Source organism: Lagenorhynchus albirostris, chromosome 2 (genome assembly GCF_949774975.1).
Source record: "Lagenorhynchus albirostris chromosome 2, mLagAlb1.1, whole genome shotgun sequence".
Taxonomy (NCBI): Eukaryota; Metazoa; Chordata; class Mammalia; order Artiodactyla; family Delphinidae; genus Lagenorhynchus; species Lagenorhynchus albirostris.
Window position 1 is genome coordinate 161,000,282 of NC_083096.1, and position 13,129 is coordinate 161,013,410.

Below are 13,129 nucleotides of genomic sequence, written 5' to 3' on the forward strand. Positions count from 1 at the left end.
TGCAATTTTAAACAGGGTAGTCAGTAGGCTTCATTGAGAAGGTGACTTTTGAACAAACACTTGAAGGAAATGAGTGAGTCAGTGCTGCAAATGTCTGGAGAAAGCGGGCAGTCCAGGCAGAGGGGAAAAGTCATTGGAAGGGCCCTCAGGTACAAGCATGCCTGGTGTGTTTAAGAAACAGCAAGGAGGCCAGTGTGGCTTGGAATGGAATAGACATGAGAGTCAGACATGAGAAGGAATGGACCTGTGGCTTTTACTCTGAATGAGGTGGGAGCTAGTGGAGGGTTTGTACATCCATTTTTTAAATTAATTAATTAATTAATTAATTATTGGCTGCATTGGGTCTCCATTGCCATGTGCGGGCTTCTCATTGCGGTGGCTTCTCTTGTCGCGGATCACAGGCTCTAGGCGCACAGACTTAGTAGTTGTGGAGCACAGGCTTTGTTGCTCCGTGGCATGTGGGAACTTCCCGGTGCAGGGCTCAAACTACTGTCTCCTGCATTGGCAGGCGGATTCTTAACCACTGCACCACCAGGGAAGCCACCTGAACTTCCATTTTTAAAGAATCACCAGCTGCCCTGTGAGAATAGACTGTAGTGGCACAAGGGTGGAATCAGGGAGACCAGGATGCTTTGGCAGTGATCTTAGCAAGAGATGTTGATAGTTTGTACCAGACTGGGTGAGGTGATGAGACATGGTTGGAGTCTGGATTTGAAGGTAAAGTCAACAAGATTTGTTGACAAATTTGGATAGGTGTGTGGAAGAAAGAGAAGATCAGGATTACTCCGAGGTTTTTAGCCTAGGCAAATGGAAATATGGAGTTTAACACATATACATCTATTATAGATTTTATACCAAGTCAGGCCTTCCTTTCTGGGGAAAAAGAGGCCCAGGGAGAATGACTGGGTCACAAAGCAGATCACAAAGCCTGCTTTTTCTTTTTCCAGCCAAGGAAAGTCTGGTTAGAAGAGCTCTTTCTGACCTCTTTGGAGTCCTGAATTTGAAGTGTATCTTGTTAATTACTGAATCCCCAAAGCCTAACACCACCTGGCACGAGATAGGCATTCAGCTAGGATTAGTTCAGTTGAATTGAGGTAGTGGCAAACTGGCTCTTGAAAAGGCCAGTTGGGAAGGGAAGCTAAAGGGTTTCAGGAATATTCCATAGAAGACTGAGGCTGGGACATTCCTGGGAACTCATTTTAACTCAGGTCAGTAAACATTTCTGAGCATCTATTATATCTTGGGCACTGGGGATACAGAGATGCCACTCATCAGTGGGAGACAGAGAGGAGAATCAATAAATTATGACAGTGTGATAACAATAGCAGTATGTACCAAGTTCAGAGGTGAACGGAAGATGACTAACCCTGACGGGAGGTAGTCAAGAGAAGGCTTCATGGGAGAGGACATCAGAGCTGGTTTCTGAGAGATGAATAGGAATTTGCCTGTTATACTCCTCAGGGAGAAAGCAGTAGCTTGAGTCTGGTAATTGCCTTACTGGGGCTGGTGGCAGGGGACTGTCTAGCTGTGCATCTATTATATGGAAGGTACTGGACCTTGTACATGGCAAATACTCAGGAGACGTTTGCTGAATTGATTTGAGGGCATTTGTACAACCCAGGGTAAGAGGGTAAGGCCACTCAAATGGACCACTATGCATGTAACCCATGACCTGTGGTTCCTGCCCACCTTCTACAGGTTGACTACTGATTTTACCTGCCCAGCATCCATTCCTCTTTCTTCTGGTAAGAATACCAATTTTCCCTTGGGAATCTACCTTTCCTCCCACTCTCTCAGGCCATGTGGTTTAGTGCGGCTGCCTTACTCTGCAGTTTCAGTGTATGCAGATAACCCTGGCCTGACAAATCAAAGCATTCCATCCCTGCCACATCAGGCTACACTGACTGGTTGGGGTGAGGGTGGAGGTGTGTTAGTGACCCAAATTAGGCCAAATGAGATGCAATCCTGGGATCTTTGCTAGAACTACTGGGAAATAAATATTCCCCCCTCTGGGATGGCTAAGGAAATAAAATATAAACTTGAAGTTCTTGGTGGTTATCTTGCCACCTTTTGGGGGGAACTAGCTGACAATGAAAGAAACACAGAAAAGTCAAGAAGTCAGGGGGCTTCCCTGGTGGCGCAGTGGTTGAGAATCTGCCTGCCAATGCAGGGGACACGGGTTCGAGCCCTGGTCTGGGAAGATCCCACATGCCGCGGAGCAACTGGACCCGTGAGCCACAACTACTGAGCCTGCGCATCTGGAACCTGTGCTCCGCAACAAGAGAGGCCGCGATAGTGAGAGGCCCGTGCACCGCGATGAAAAGTGGTCCCCGCTCGCCGCAACTAGAGAAAGCCCTCGCACAGAAATGAAGACCCAACACAACTAAAAATAAATAAATAAATGTATTTAAAAGAAGTCAGGAGACACTTTCTTGATGGCATCATTTGATCTAGTTATACCTGAAGCCTTTATGGACTTTGCTGTTAACAAAAAGCCAGTTTGTGTTTAGTGTCTGACAACTGCTACTGCAAGAATCTAGAACAATATACACTTCTCAGTATCTACCAGAAACGTCTAGGGCCTTAATCCTTTTACATCTGCCGCCTACAGGCTCCCTGGGAAAATAATCATAAGATGGCAGGATGTTGGTTAGGTTCTTGTCCTCTAGATCTGTGGCCCCACATCTCAGCTGTTTTGTGACCTCGAAGCCCTCCCTTCCCTCCTGTATGTCTTCATTTCCTGATTAACTTGCTCTCTATTGGCTCTTCCAGGAGTCTTGAGTTTTTGAGGAAATGCCACTGGCTCTAGGCCAATCATGTGTCATTGGATATCAGGAATTGGGATCTCTTCCTTGGTCCTGTTATTCTGGGGCCAAGGCTGGCAAGTCTGATCAGTTTTCACCCTGGATTATGCAGACCTCTGGTGGTACACAGCAGGGGTCCTGAAACCGCAGGATAAAACACAATACTGCTTCCTGGAGTGTCAGTTTTATTCATGGCAATGTAAGGCAATATTTTCAATATTAAAAGTGTAGTTATCCACAGCACCTTCTCTGAGCCAGACTTATATGGAATCAAATCCTGGCTTTACCACTTACTAGGTGCACGACCTTAGGAAATTACTTAACCTCTCTATGCCTTAGTTTCCCCAGTGTAAAGTGAGGATAGTATAACTCACAGGTGTAGAGAACAAGCTAGTGGTTACCAGTGGGGAGAGGGAAGAGGAAAGTGGCAAGAATAGGGTAGGGGATGAAGAGGTACAAACTACTATGTATAAAATAAGCTACAAGGATCTATTGTACAGAACGGGGAATATAGCCAATATAAAGTTATAATAACTTTAAATGGAGTATAGTCTATAAAAATTTCGAACCACTATGCTGTACACCTGAAACTAATATTGTAAACCAACTATACCTCAATTGAAAAAAAACAGTGAGGGTAATATTAGTATCTATCTTATGAGATTATGATGAAGATTAAGTTAGTCTGTGTAAAGTACTTAGAACATACCCGGTGCCTGGGAAGTGCTATTTAAGTATCACCTGTTATCACCTGTTATTGTTATTAAAACATGGATATATTAAGTAACAAGAAAACTAATGTGAATTTAAGATCGGTGACTTTTGAAGAAATGTCACCTGAATCTCTGCCTCAGCTTCCCAGAGATTTGCTCTTTTGCCAGCAAGAATACTTACAACATCGAATTTTCACTACAAAAACCTACCAGAGAACCCAGATGTCTTCATGTTCTTTTAATTTCCTGGGCAATTCTCACTTCCACGTACATGTTAGTCTCCCCATCCAACCTTCCACATCTCAGGGACACTCACCCACCTGTTCTCACCCAGACATTTGTTCTCATCCATGTCTTATAATATTTGGTTATTACAAAGATAATATATGCAAGCTTGAGAAAATCCTGCATTTCTTTAGTTTTTCAAAAATGTGTGGATTTTGGTATGTAATGTACTGTGTGGGGGTGGGGGCAATGAAGATAGAGAAAACAGCATGAGCAAAGGTCCAGAGGCAAGCTATGTTCCAGAAGAGTAAGTCATTTTGGCTTGGGAGAATGGAATATGGGGCTGGAAAAACAAGCTAAGTTCCTATCACTTGAGGATCCTGAACACTACAGGCTACATGCAGTGAAGAGTTTGGATTTGATTTCACCTCTCTAATCCTGTTTCATCTGTAAAATTAGGGTAATTCTCATGTCATTGAATTGTTGTGAGGATTAATGACCTAGAGAAGCAAACATATGGCAGAGTAATCCTATATAGGAAATGGAATGGCTGTCATCAGGAGTTGGGGTCAAGGATTCTTCTTGGTATAGAACAATCCCATCTCTCAGGGCGGCCTGCAATTTAGTCTCGCTTGAGGTATTATTTTATGCAATGCACAGCTAAGCCACCAGAGGGAGCTCGACACAAAGGAAGCCCAGCTCCCAGCTCCACAGGAAAACTGGTGGGCAGGGCTAGGCAGGGGATGTGGAATTCTGGACCCAATCCAGAGCTTCTCGATGGTAGGGGTAGGGAGTGGATCCAGGCGCCCCCTCTCTGGCCCTCTTTTGTTTCTTAGACCCATCCCAAGGAGAGGAGTGGGCATGCTGCTGCAAGCTAGAGTTTAGCAGCTATTCAGACTGAAGAGCTCTAGGATGGAGGTGGGGGGGTGTGGTAGAAGAGAGTGAGGGCCAGATCCAGTTTGGGGGCCTGAATTTCTGTATCTTAATCAAAAAAGGCTTTCATCAACTCTACTCATAAGGGCCAAACTCCTTAGAACACCGTGGGCCAGGCCAGGGAACTTCAGAAAAGGAGCTGGGGCTACAGCATGAGGAATGGGGGGCGGGGAGAATGGGAGGCAGTGCCACATCTATCAGCCTTTAGAGTGGCATCTACATTGCCCTGGGACCCCAGCATGCAGGTCTATCAGAAAGGGCTGTGGGACCTAGCTGCTCCAATCATGACTTACTAACCAAACTTGTTTCATCGGATTTTTACAAAACCTCCTTTGACTTACCTTCCCCACTTACAGTGATTTAAACAGGGACTTTTCTGTTACAGATGTTAAAATCAAGGCCCAGAGGTATTTAGCAATTAACCCAAGATCAAGTGGTACTCGAGGGCAAAGCTGGGCCTGGAAAGCAGTAAGAACGGCTCTGCGGGGCCCAGGAAAGGGAAGGCAGGCAGACAGAGCAACAGCCTTCAGAATCGCTGCTGCAAGCACTGGCTCTTGGCCAGACTTCAAACCCGCCCCTCAAGGGCCAGCTCTGCTTCTAGGCCCCAGGCTGCCGAGCCCCGCCTCCACACTCCCACCCCAGTCCCCTGAGAGTCCATCACCCCGGCAACAGCCAGAGAAAGGCCCAGCTAAAATATTTATGGCTCAAAACAGTCCAGAGGCTTTGGATGGGGGAGGGGGAAAAGCTGATGTCATCCCTTCTCCGCTTGCAGGCGAGGTGACTGACATGCAGGGCAGCTGGGTGGGTGGGCCAGGCCCACTAGGGTCAGGGCTCTCAAAGGAAAATCCCTAGGGCTGCAAGTGGTAATGGGAGGAGGGAGTATGTGATAAGACTCGACAGGTGACAGGGCTGGGTAAGAAACACAAGCCGGAAAAGAGGAGGAAGGACACCTAAGTGTTGAGCAGTATTTGGATAGACTCTGTGTGAAGTATTTCACACACATTTCAGTTGCTTCTCAGATGCCATTCAGTGGATTGGGACGATTATCCTACTTTTACAGAGTAAACAGGCCCAGAAAAATACACATAAGTGAGGAGCTAGGATTTGAATCTAGATGTTTGGCTTTGGCCCTTGTGGACTTCCCTGTAATTCCATGGCTCCCAAGTAGGTATCCTGCATCTGGGGGTTGAAGGTAAGGCTGCCTAGAATCTAGCGCTGGCTTCTCAAATAGTGACCCAGGTTCTGCACCTCCATTTTTCCATGACCAGGACGCCATCTGATTCCCTAACTGCCCCCTGTCCTAAATTCCTCTCCTGCCTGCTGGACTGAAGCAGGTCCTCAAATGCTAAAGAAACTGGCCACAAGATGAGGCGTAGGTGACTAAGAAGTCAGGGAAAATGAAGCCTCAATGGCCAACTGTGGACTGAGTCTTAGTGCAAACAGACTGACAAACTCATCTCAGTTTGCCTGGGACTTTCCTGGTTTTAGGACTGAAGTTCAATACCCCAGGAATCTTCTCAGTCATGTAAAACCTGGATCGTTTGTCACCCTAAATAAATCTCTCAAACACAATGCTTTACTGTTTCAAAGTACTTGGTGGCTCTAAGAGGTACAAACAGGTCAAAAGCAGGGGCTATAGAGTCTGATAGCACCTTTCTTTAACCTTAGGCAAGTTATTTATCCTCTTTGAGCCTCTGTTTCCGCATCTGTAAAATGAGTATAGTGGATTGGAGGATTAAGTCAAATAGTACATATAAATGCTTGACATAGTGCCTGGTACAACTAAGCATTCAATAAATTATTAGCTATTATATATTTTAATCAATAGTGAAGATAAAAATGGGCTTAGAGGTTAAACAACTTGCCCAAAGTAAATGAACCGATTTCAAGGTCCCTTTACTGCTAAGAACAGAATCCAAAGCTCATTAGAATGCCTCAGGCACAGTCTGGATAGGTCTCTCCAAACTCAGCCCTTCCCCTGGTTCCCTTGTTGGGATAAATAACCAGAGGGCATTGAAGGAAGAGTGTAGTATTAGAGAGGTCCCTAACCTCTCCGGGTGCTCAGTGTAAAACCAGCCTATGGCATTGGCCACAGGAAACCAGAAGTCTAGGAAAGGCTGACTTTCCAATCCTTTAAGAGAAAATGTTAGGATAAATGGCTAGCCCAATATAGCTGGATAGAGAGTGGGAGTTAGACAGGGGACCTCCTTTGGCTCTCTCCCAAAGCTGATAAAAGCTACCGGAGTGGGACTATTCATCACTTGACTGAACCTTTATTGAGCTCCTCAGTGCCAGATGTTTGCTGGGGAAGGGATATAGTCCAGAGTGAAGTGGGAAAAGCCCTACCCTATCCTTCAGGAGATCTTTGGACGTTAGTAATCAAAAATGAAGAGAAAAACAGGCTCCGAGGTTAAATAACTTGCCTAAAGTACCCAAACCTTCTAACTTGACTTTCCTCAGCCTGTTACAGAGTTGGTGACCAGCCACTCTCTGGGAGCCCTCTGCAAGTGTTCAAGGCTGGCATCCACAACACACGTGTGGTAGGGTGGGAAATAGGTGGTGGTAGGGTGTTCCAGCCAGTGCTGCTGGAGACTAAGGGGAAGCAGGCAAACTGGGAATGACACGGTAAGAGCTGCCAGTTTATTCACGTCTAGGAGGCCATGCTGAGGATACTGTTAGTCCCTTTCAATTCTTTAAAGTCCTAAGCAGCTTTAACTGTTAGCATCACAGCCCCCTGTAGCCCTAAGGACTCCATTCTGGGCCTAGGGACTCTTAGAGGATTCTGGGTGGCTTTCTGTGGGTAAATCAGACAGATCAAGAGGTGGGTGGGAAAAGACTGTTGATCTCCTCTCCTGGGTCTCTCTGTGCTCAGCAAATGCCCTCAGGCCAGCCTTGACACAGCAGGCGGCTCTCCTGGTTTCCGGGAGTCCTCTGATGCTGCAAAGACATAGGCAGAAAATTAAGAAGCATGAAGTTGCTGTATCGGGGGCTTCCCAGCCTCCCATTTGGCTGGTCTGCCTCCCTCACAACCTCCCCACCCCACAGCACAACCCCCGTTGCTGTATTCAGGACAAGGTTTTTAGGTACACAGGTGGGTAGAAAACAGAAGTCCACAGCCTATGAGCTCCTTTTGCTATCCGTCAGGCAATGAAAATGGAGACTCACACCTCACACCTCCCATCCTTGGCCATGCCTGAGCTGAGTGATCTGGGGCAGAATCAACTAGACCTTTGGGGCCTTTAACTATACAAGCTTTGGGGCCTCCAGCTATATTAAGGGGAAAATAATCTCTGCTCTCTCAGAGATGTGAAAAAGATAACGATTGACAAAGAGCTTTAAATCTTTTGAAAGAAAGGGAATGGGGAACAGGAATCTTCTCGTAGCTATTATTAGTACCTCAATCCTAGGCTCCGGGGTCCACCTCTTCTGGCCTTATGAGGGGTTCTTCCTAGCCCCCAGTTCTCGGCGTTAGCCACAGGAGAGACACATCCTAAGCCTGGGGCACAGGTCAGAGCCCTAATCTTATGCCAAAGCCTGTAGCTGTGCTCTTTATCTTAAAAAAAAAAAAAAATGCCCCAGTTTTTCAAGCCAGTAACTTGGGGGCCCTCACTGGTACGTCCCTATTCTCCCACATCTAATCAATCATTCTATCTCTGAAGTTCTTGAATCCATTCATTTCTCCAGCGTAGGTCTTTCTCATTCATGTCTTTCCTCATAGGTCCCCATAACCCATTCTCCACTCAGCAGCAAGTGAAGTTTAAAAAGCAGAAATCTAATCGTGTCACCCCTCACTACTGGAATTCAGTGGTCTTCAGTGATGACCATAGCATAAGCCCCAGATTTCCACCTCACCTTGAACCTGCCTCAGTCCTACACTTTGCCTAGAATGTGTTTTCATGCCCTTTCCCCAAACCATCTCCCAAACTCTCTGCTTAGTTAACTCTGCCTTTAGATGTCAGCTTAAACATCATTTCTTCAAGGAAAACCCCAGAGCTAGGTTAGCTCCTGTTGTATACCCTCATAGCACCCGTTCCTTTCTTTCACAGCATATGTCACAACTGAGATGATTTATGCTATTTATGAGATTAATATGTTTAGTGTCTGTGTCCCCAAATACACTATAAGCTCCACGAGGTCAGGGACCAATTTTACCTTGTTCACTTGCCACTGACTCTCCATTGCCTAGCACATAGTAGGTGTTCCAATTTATAATAATGAATGTATTTTTTAAAAAAAGAATGAAAGGGGTCATTCATACTGATCTCTGCAGAGAAGCTTATGAAGAATCATATCAGAGCACAAGGTATTTCTATTTCTCAAAGGCAGATGCAGAACTTGTTTCCTACATTCCAACCCTGGAGAGCCTGAGAGATGGGGAGCACCCCATTTTATACCTAAAGCTGGGCTGTAAGTAGGAAGCACGAAGGCTGCAGGAGCCAGAGGAAAGCAGAGAAAAATTAGTTCTGTATCTAAACCCAAACTCATCCATCTCAAATTCCTTATGTGCCTGGTGAAGAGACTGGCTATCCTGAGGTGGGCCAAGGTAGGCTCCCAAGGTTGACAAGGGAATAGCTAATCCAGGCATCTTAATGCAGTATTAAGAACGTAAACAGTCCCCAATTTTCCAGCAATGTGTTCTACTTTGGTGATTCATCTGGGCTGACAGCCTGGCTGTACCTCACACTCTGCCTGGAAACATGTCAAACGCGCTGTCTTTCTTCAGGAGTCCCCACAACCTCTCCCAATCTGACCTGGAAATGACAAGGCCTCCTTGAAGTAAAAAGTTCCCTGGTCTAGTGGGGGGAAGCACTGTGACAGCTTGTGTACCTATCTGAGAACTCCTACCTGCCCACTGCTGCCTGAGATGCAGCCAAAGACAACCAGCACAGCTTAGGCTAGGAGGGAGAAGTACACCTACTGCTGAGAAGCTGCTGGATTTGTAGTCAAGGAATGTCAAGAAGCTAACCTCCAGCAGCACGGTTATGAAACTCAAATCCCTTTCAGATACAAGGCTCCCTCCTTTTAGAAGAGAGAGCTAGTGTTCTCTGGAAGAGAACACATCCTCAGCCCCAGAGCCATAACAGGCTATTGAGCAGAAGACCTCCAGCCTGGGGGTTAGAAGATTGATTTTTAGAGGTCAGTGAACATATCTGCTCATTACCTCAAACAAAAGGGTTTGGTCTACTACTTGAATGCAGCCTCATTGGGAGCCCAGGGGAGCTATCAGGCCACAATAGGACTAGGGTGCAGTGCCCACCATAGGTCTTTGCTCCCAAGGGCTGAGGCCAGGGAACAAAAGAATGCGCAGTTAGGCAGTGCACTGTGCTTCCTCCCCTTCCCCCCAGCAGCTGCTGTCTCCGACAACTGTATGCAGCCTGTCTGCTCAAGGCTATTAAATATTCATCAGATGCTTGCTAGCTTTAAACATGCAATGACAATTAATCCAGAGAGCAGGAGGTACATGAGGGTCCAGAGAGAGAGAAAAAGGGAGGGCAAAGAAGGATCCACTTCTTTTAACTTCAGGAATCTGGAAACCAAGCTAGGGGCACCATACATCCTGTATATCAAAGCCCGGAACTACTTTCAGTGTAAGCTGATCTTCTGGTGGCCACTGTAGGTACAGAGGAAAGACCAGGAGGCAGCTAAGTAGTAGCAGAAAGACTAGGGTCTGAACTCTAGTTCTTGGACCCTGTGGTCATCCTAACCTGTGCATGTCAGTTTCCCAGGATAATCCTCACTTCACAGAGTTGTGAGAATTACATGGGATGCTGCAATATGATACTCCCCGGAGAGTTAGCACAGAATTAAGAGCTTAAAATGGAGGCAGAGACTTCATTCATTTAAGACTTAAAAGTGGTGAAGCAAAGCCTTGCTTAATAATTCCTTAAGAGTGAAGTTTCCATCAGTGGAGACTCACAGAGTTTTAGTCTCTAATTCACAGGGTGGGTGAAAGGGATAGGATACAGGATGATGCCCTCAAGATATGGTGAAGGCCTAACACCCCACCCTCAAAGAGCCCAAATATCTAAGAGGAGAGAAGGTTATTCTTTCTGAAAAAGGTAAGAACCATATGGCTTTTAGGTAAGAGGGAGCAGAAGTCAGGCATGGGGAGGGGAGAACACCTCCTTTGCTCTCCCACAAAGGGTGGTGCACTTTATGGAAGATGATTCCCTTCTGCTTCCCTTACTTCCCCAATTCGCCAGCACAAGGGCAAACACGAGTGTGTTCAAGTCACTCCCCTACTTAAGGCCTTAAAATAGCTCCCTAAACTTTAGAATAGTGTCCAAATCCCTTGACTAAAATTTAGCTTTTCAACATCGGCAGTAACTTACTCTCCTAGCCTCTGTTTATAGCTAACATGTACTGACTGGGTGCTTATTACATGTCATGTTGAATGTTTTACATGCATTAATTCACCCAATCTTTACAACAATGTTATAAAATAAATGATATTATCCTCCCATTTTATAGATGATGAAACTGAGACTTGGAGGGGATAACCCATCTAAGGTTCCAAAGCTAGTTACACTATGTAAAAATGTGTTAAACTGTGTAAAAGTGGGATAATAATAGCTACTTTACAGGTGGAGCAGACAGTGCATGGTACACAGTAAAGAATGTTAGAATTGACAAAAATGCAATAATAGCTAAGTAACCTTTTTTCAGATTTTAACATTTCTGAAATCAGGACTCATCTTACACTTATATGAAAACAAAACACTGTGTCAGTTTAACTGGCAGTATTTTTTATTTCTTCGCAGTATTTAATGATGCATCTTATAATACATGGCCTCAGTGTCAATGAAATATGGTGTTCATCTTATAGAAGCAGCATGCTTTCAGCATAAAGAATGGGCTTTGGTATACAAAAATGCTGATGTGGACCTCCTCCACAACTTGCAATACAACTGTGGTAAATTACTTCACCTCTCCTAGTAACAGCTGCCTCATTTACAAAAACAGAGACACAGTAGACATGCAAATTAAATTTTCTTCTCCCTTAGCCAGGCAAAGCTGCCTATTTTCTCTACATCACTTTCTCCTTTTAAAAAAATGGGGTCAAGACCAATTAATGGGAATAGATAGAAAAGTAATAAAATGAGGGAAAATTAAAATGACTACTTAATAGTAACTCTGCCAGCTAACAGCAGCCTGTATAGGCTCACACAAAGCACGAGAACACAGCAAGAAAAAGGGAGCCCACGTGCTGCCTTATGAATTCTAACTCAAATGATCTTTGGGCAACATACAGCCGCAGAGGTTTGAGGTCAGGGAGGGATTATTTAAGCTTCAAATATCTGAGCAAAATATCCACCATCATTACCTTTATCCCCCTAGTTCACTTGGTTCGGGAGCACTCTGCATACATATAGGCAAGAAGCCTTATGGGTCCTAACTCTCAGGCTGCTGTTCCTGAAAAAAAACACAGTCTGAGTCTGCTTCATCCTTGCTGGCCAGAAAGCCCTAGCAGTTGCTGATGCATCTTCACCTACATTCTTAGCCTGGGACAGGAGGGGGAAGTGGTAGGAGAGAAAGCAAGAGTGGACAAACCCTAAGGCTATCTGAATACTGTCATATCCCTAGGTAAGGAAGGGTGAGAGAGTTCCCTTAGCAGCAAGTGTCATCTATAAGAGTACCCTGGAAACCCTGGAGGGAGATGCTGGGAGGAGCAAGGGAGGCTGATGGTGGGGGAAGGGCATGTAGGGCCTCAGCCTTTGAGCCTCTGGAGAACTACATATGGCCAGGCATAGCAGCTAGAACAGCCTCATTTCCACTTTAGCAGCCTGCAGTATTACAGACATGATTTGGGGTCACCCATACCTGGGATCAAATCCTAGCCCCACCACTTACTAGCTCTTATTGATGCCAAAATAGTCCAGTCAGCTATTATTTATTATTGAGTAGCTACTATACGCCAAAAATTATATTAATCACTTTAAGTAATACCTACTTCAAAGGGGAATAGATCTATACCTCTATAGTCAATTGATTTCCAACCAGGATGCCAAGATCATTCAATGGGGGAAGAACAGTCTTTTTCAATAAATGGTGCTGAGACAACTGGATATCCACATGCAAACGAATATGAACCCCCCACCTCATTCCATATACAAAAATTAACGCAAAATGCGGGCTTCCCTGGTGGCGCAGTGGTTGAGAGTCCGCCTGCTGATGCAGGGGACACGGGTTCGTGCCCCGGTCTGGGAGGATCCCACATGCCTCAGAGCGGCTGGGCCCGTGAGCCATGGCCACTGAGCCTGCGTGTCCGGAGTCTGTGCTCCGTAACGGGAGAGGCCACAACAGTGAGAGGCCCGCATACCGCAAAAAAAATTAATTAATTAAAAAAAAAAATTTAACGCAAAATGGATCATAGGCCTAAATGTAAGAATTAAAACTATAAAACTCTTGGAAGGAAAAAGGTATAAAATTTCAGGACCATGGATGAGACAATGG

The 13,129-nt window shown here is 45.4% G+C and overlaps 1 protein-coding gene across 1 annotated transcript in view; it reads right to left on the reverse strand.

The window, feature by feature from the left end:
* Nucleotides 1-7,301: 7,301 nt before the first annotated feature.
* KHDRBS1 (KH RNA binding domain containing, signal transduction associated 1) overlaps nucleotides 7,302-13,129 on the reverse strand; it is a 35,206-nt gene continuing 29,378 nt past the window's right edge. The window contains exon 11 of the transcript XR_009539012.1: nucleotides 7,302-7,612. The gene's annotated coding sequence lies outside the window, so the exon portion shown is untranslated. The remainder of the gene's footprint in view (nucleotides 7,613-13,129) is intronic.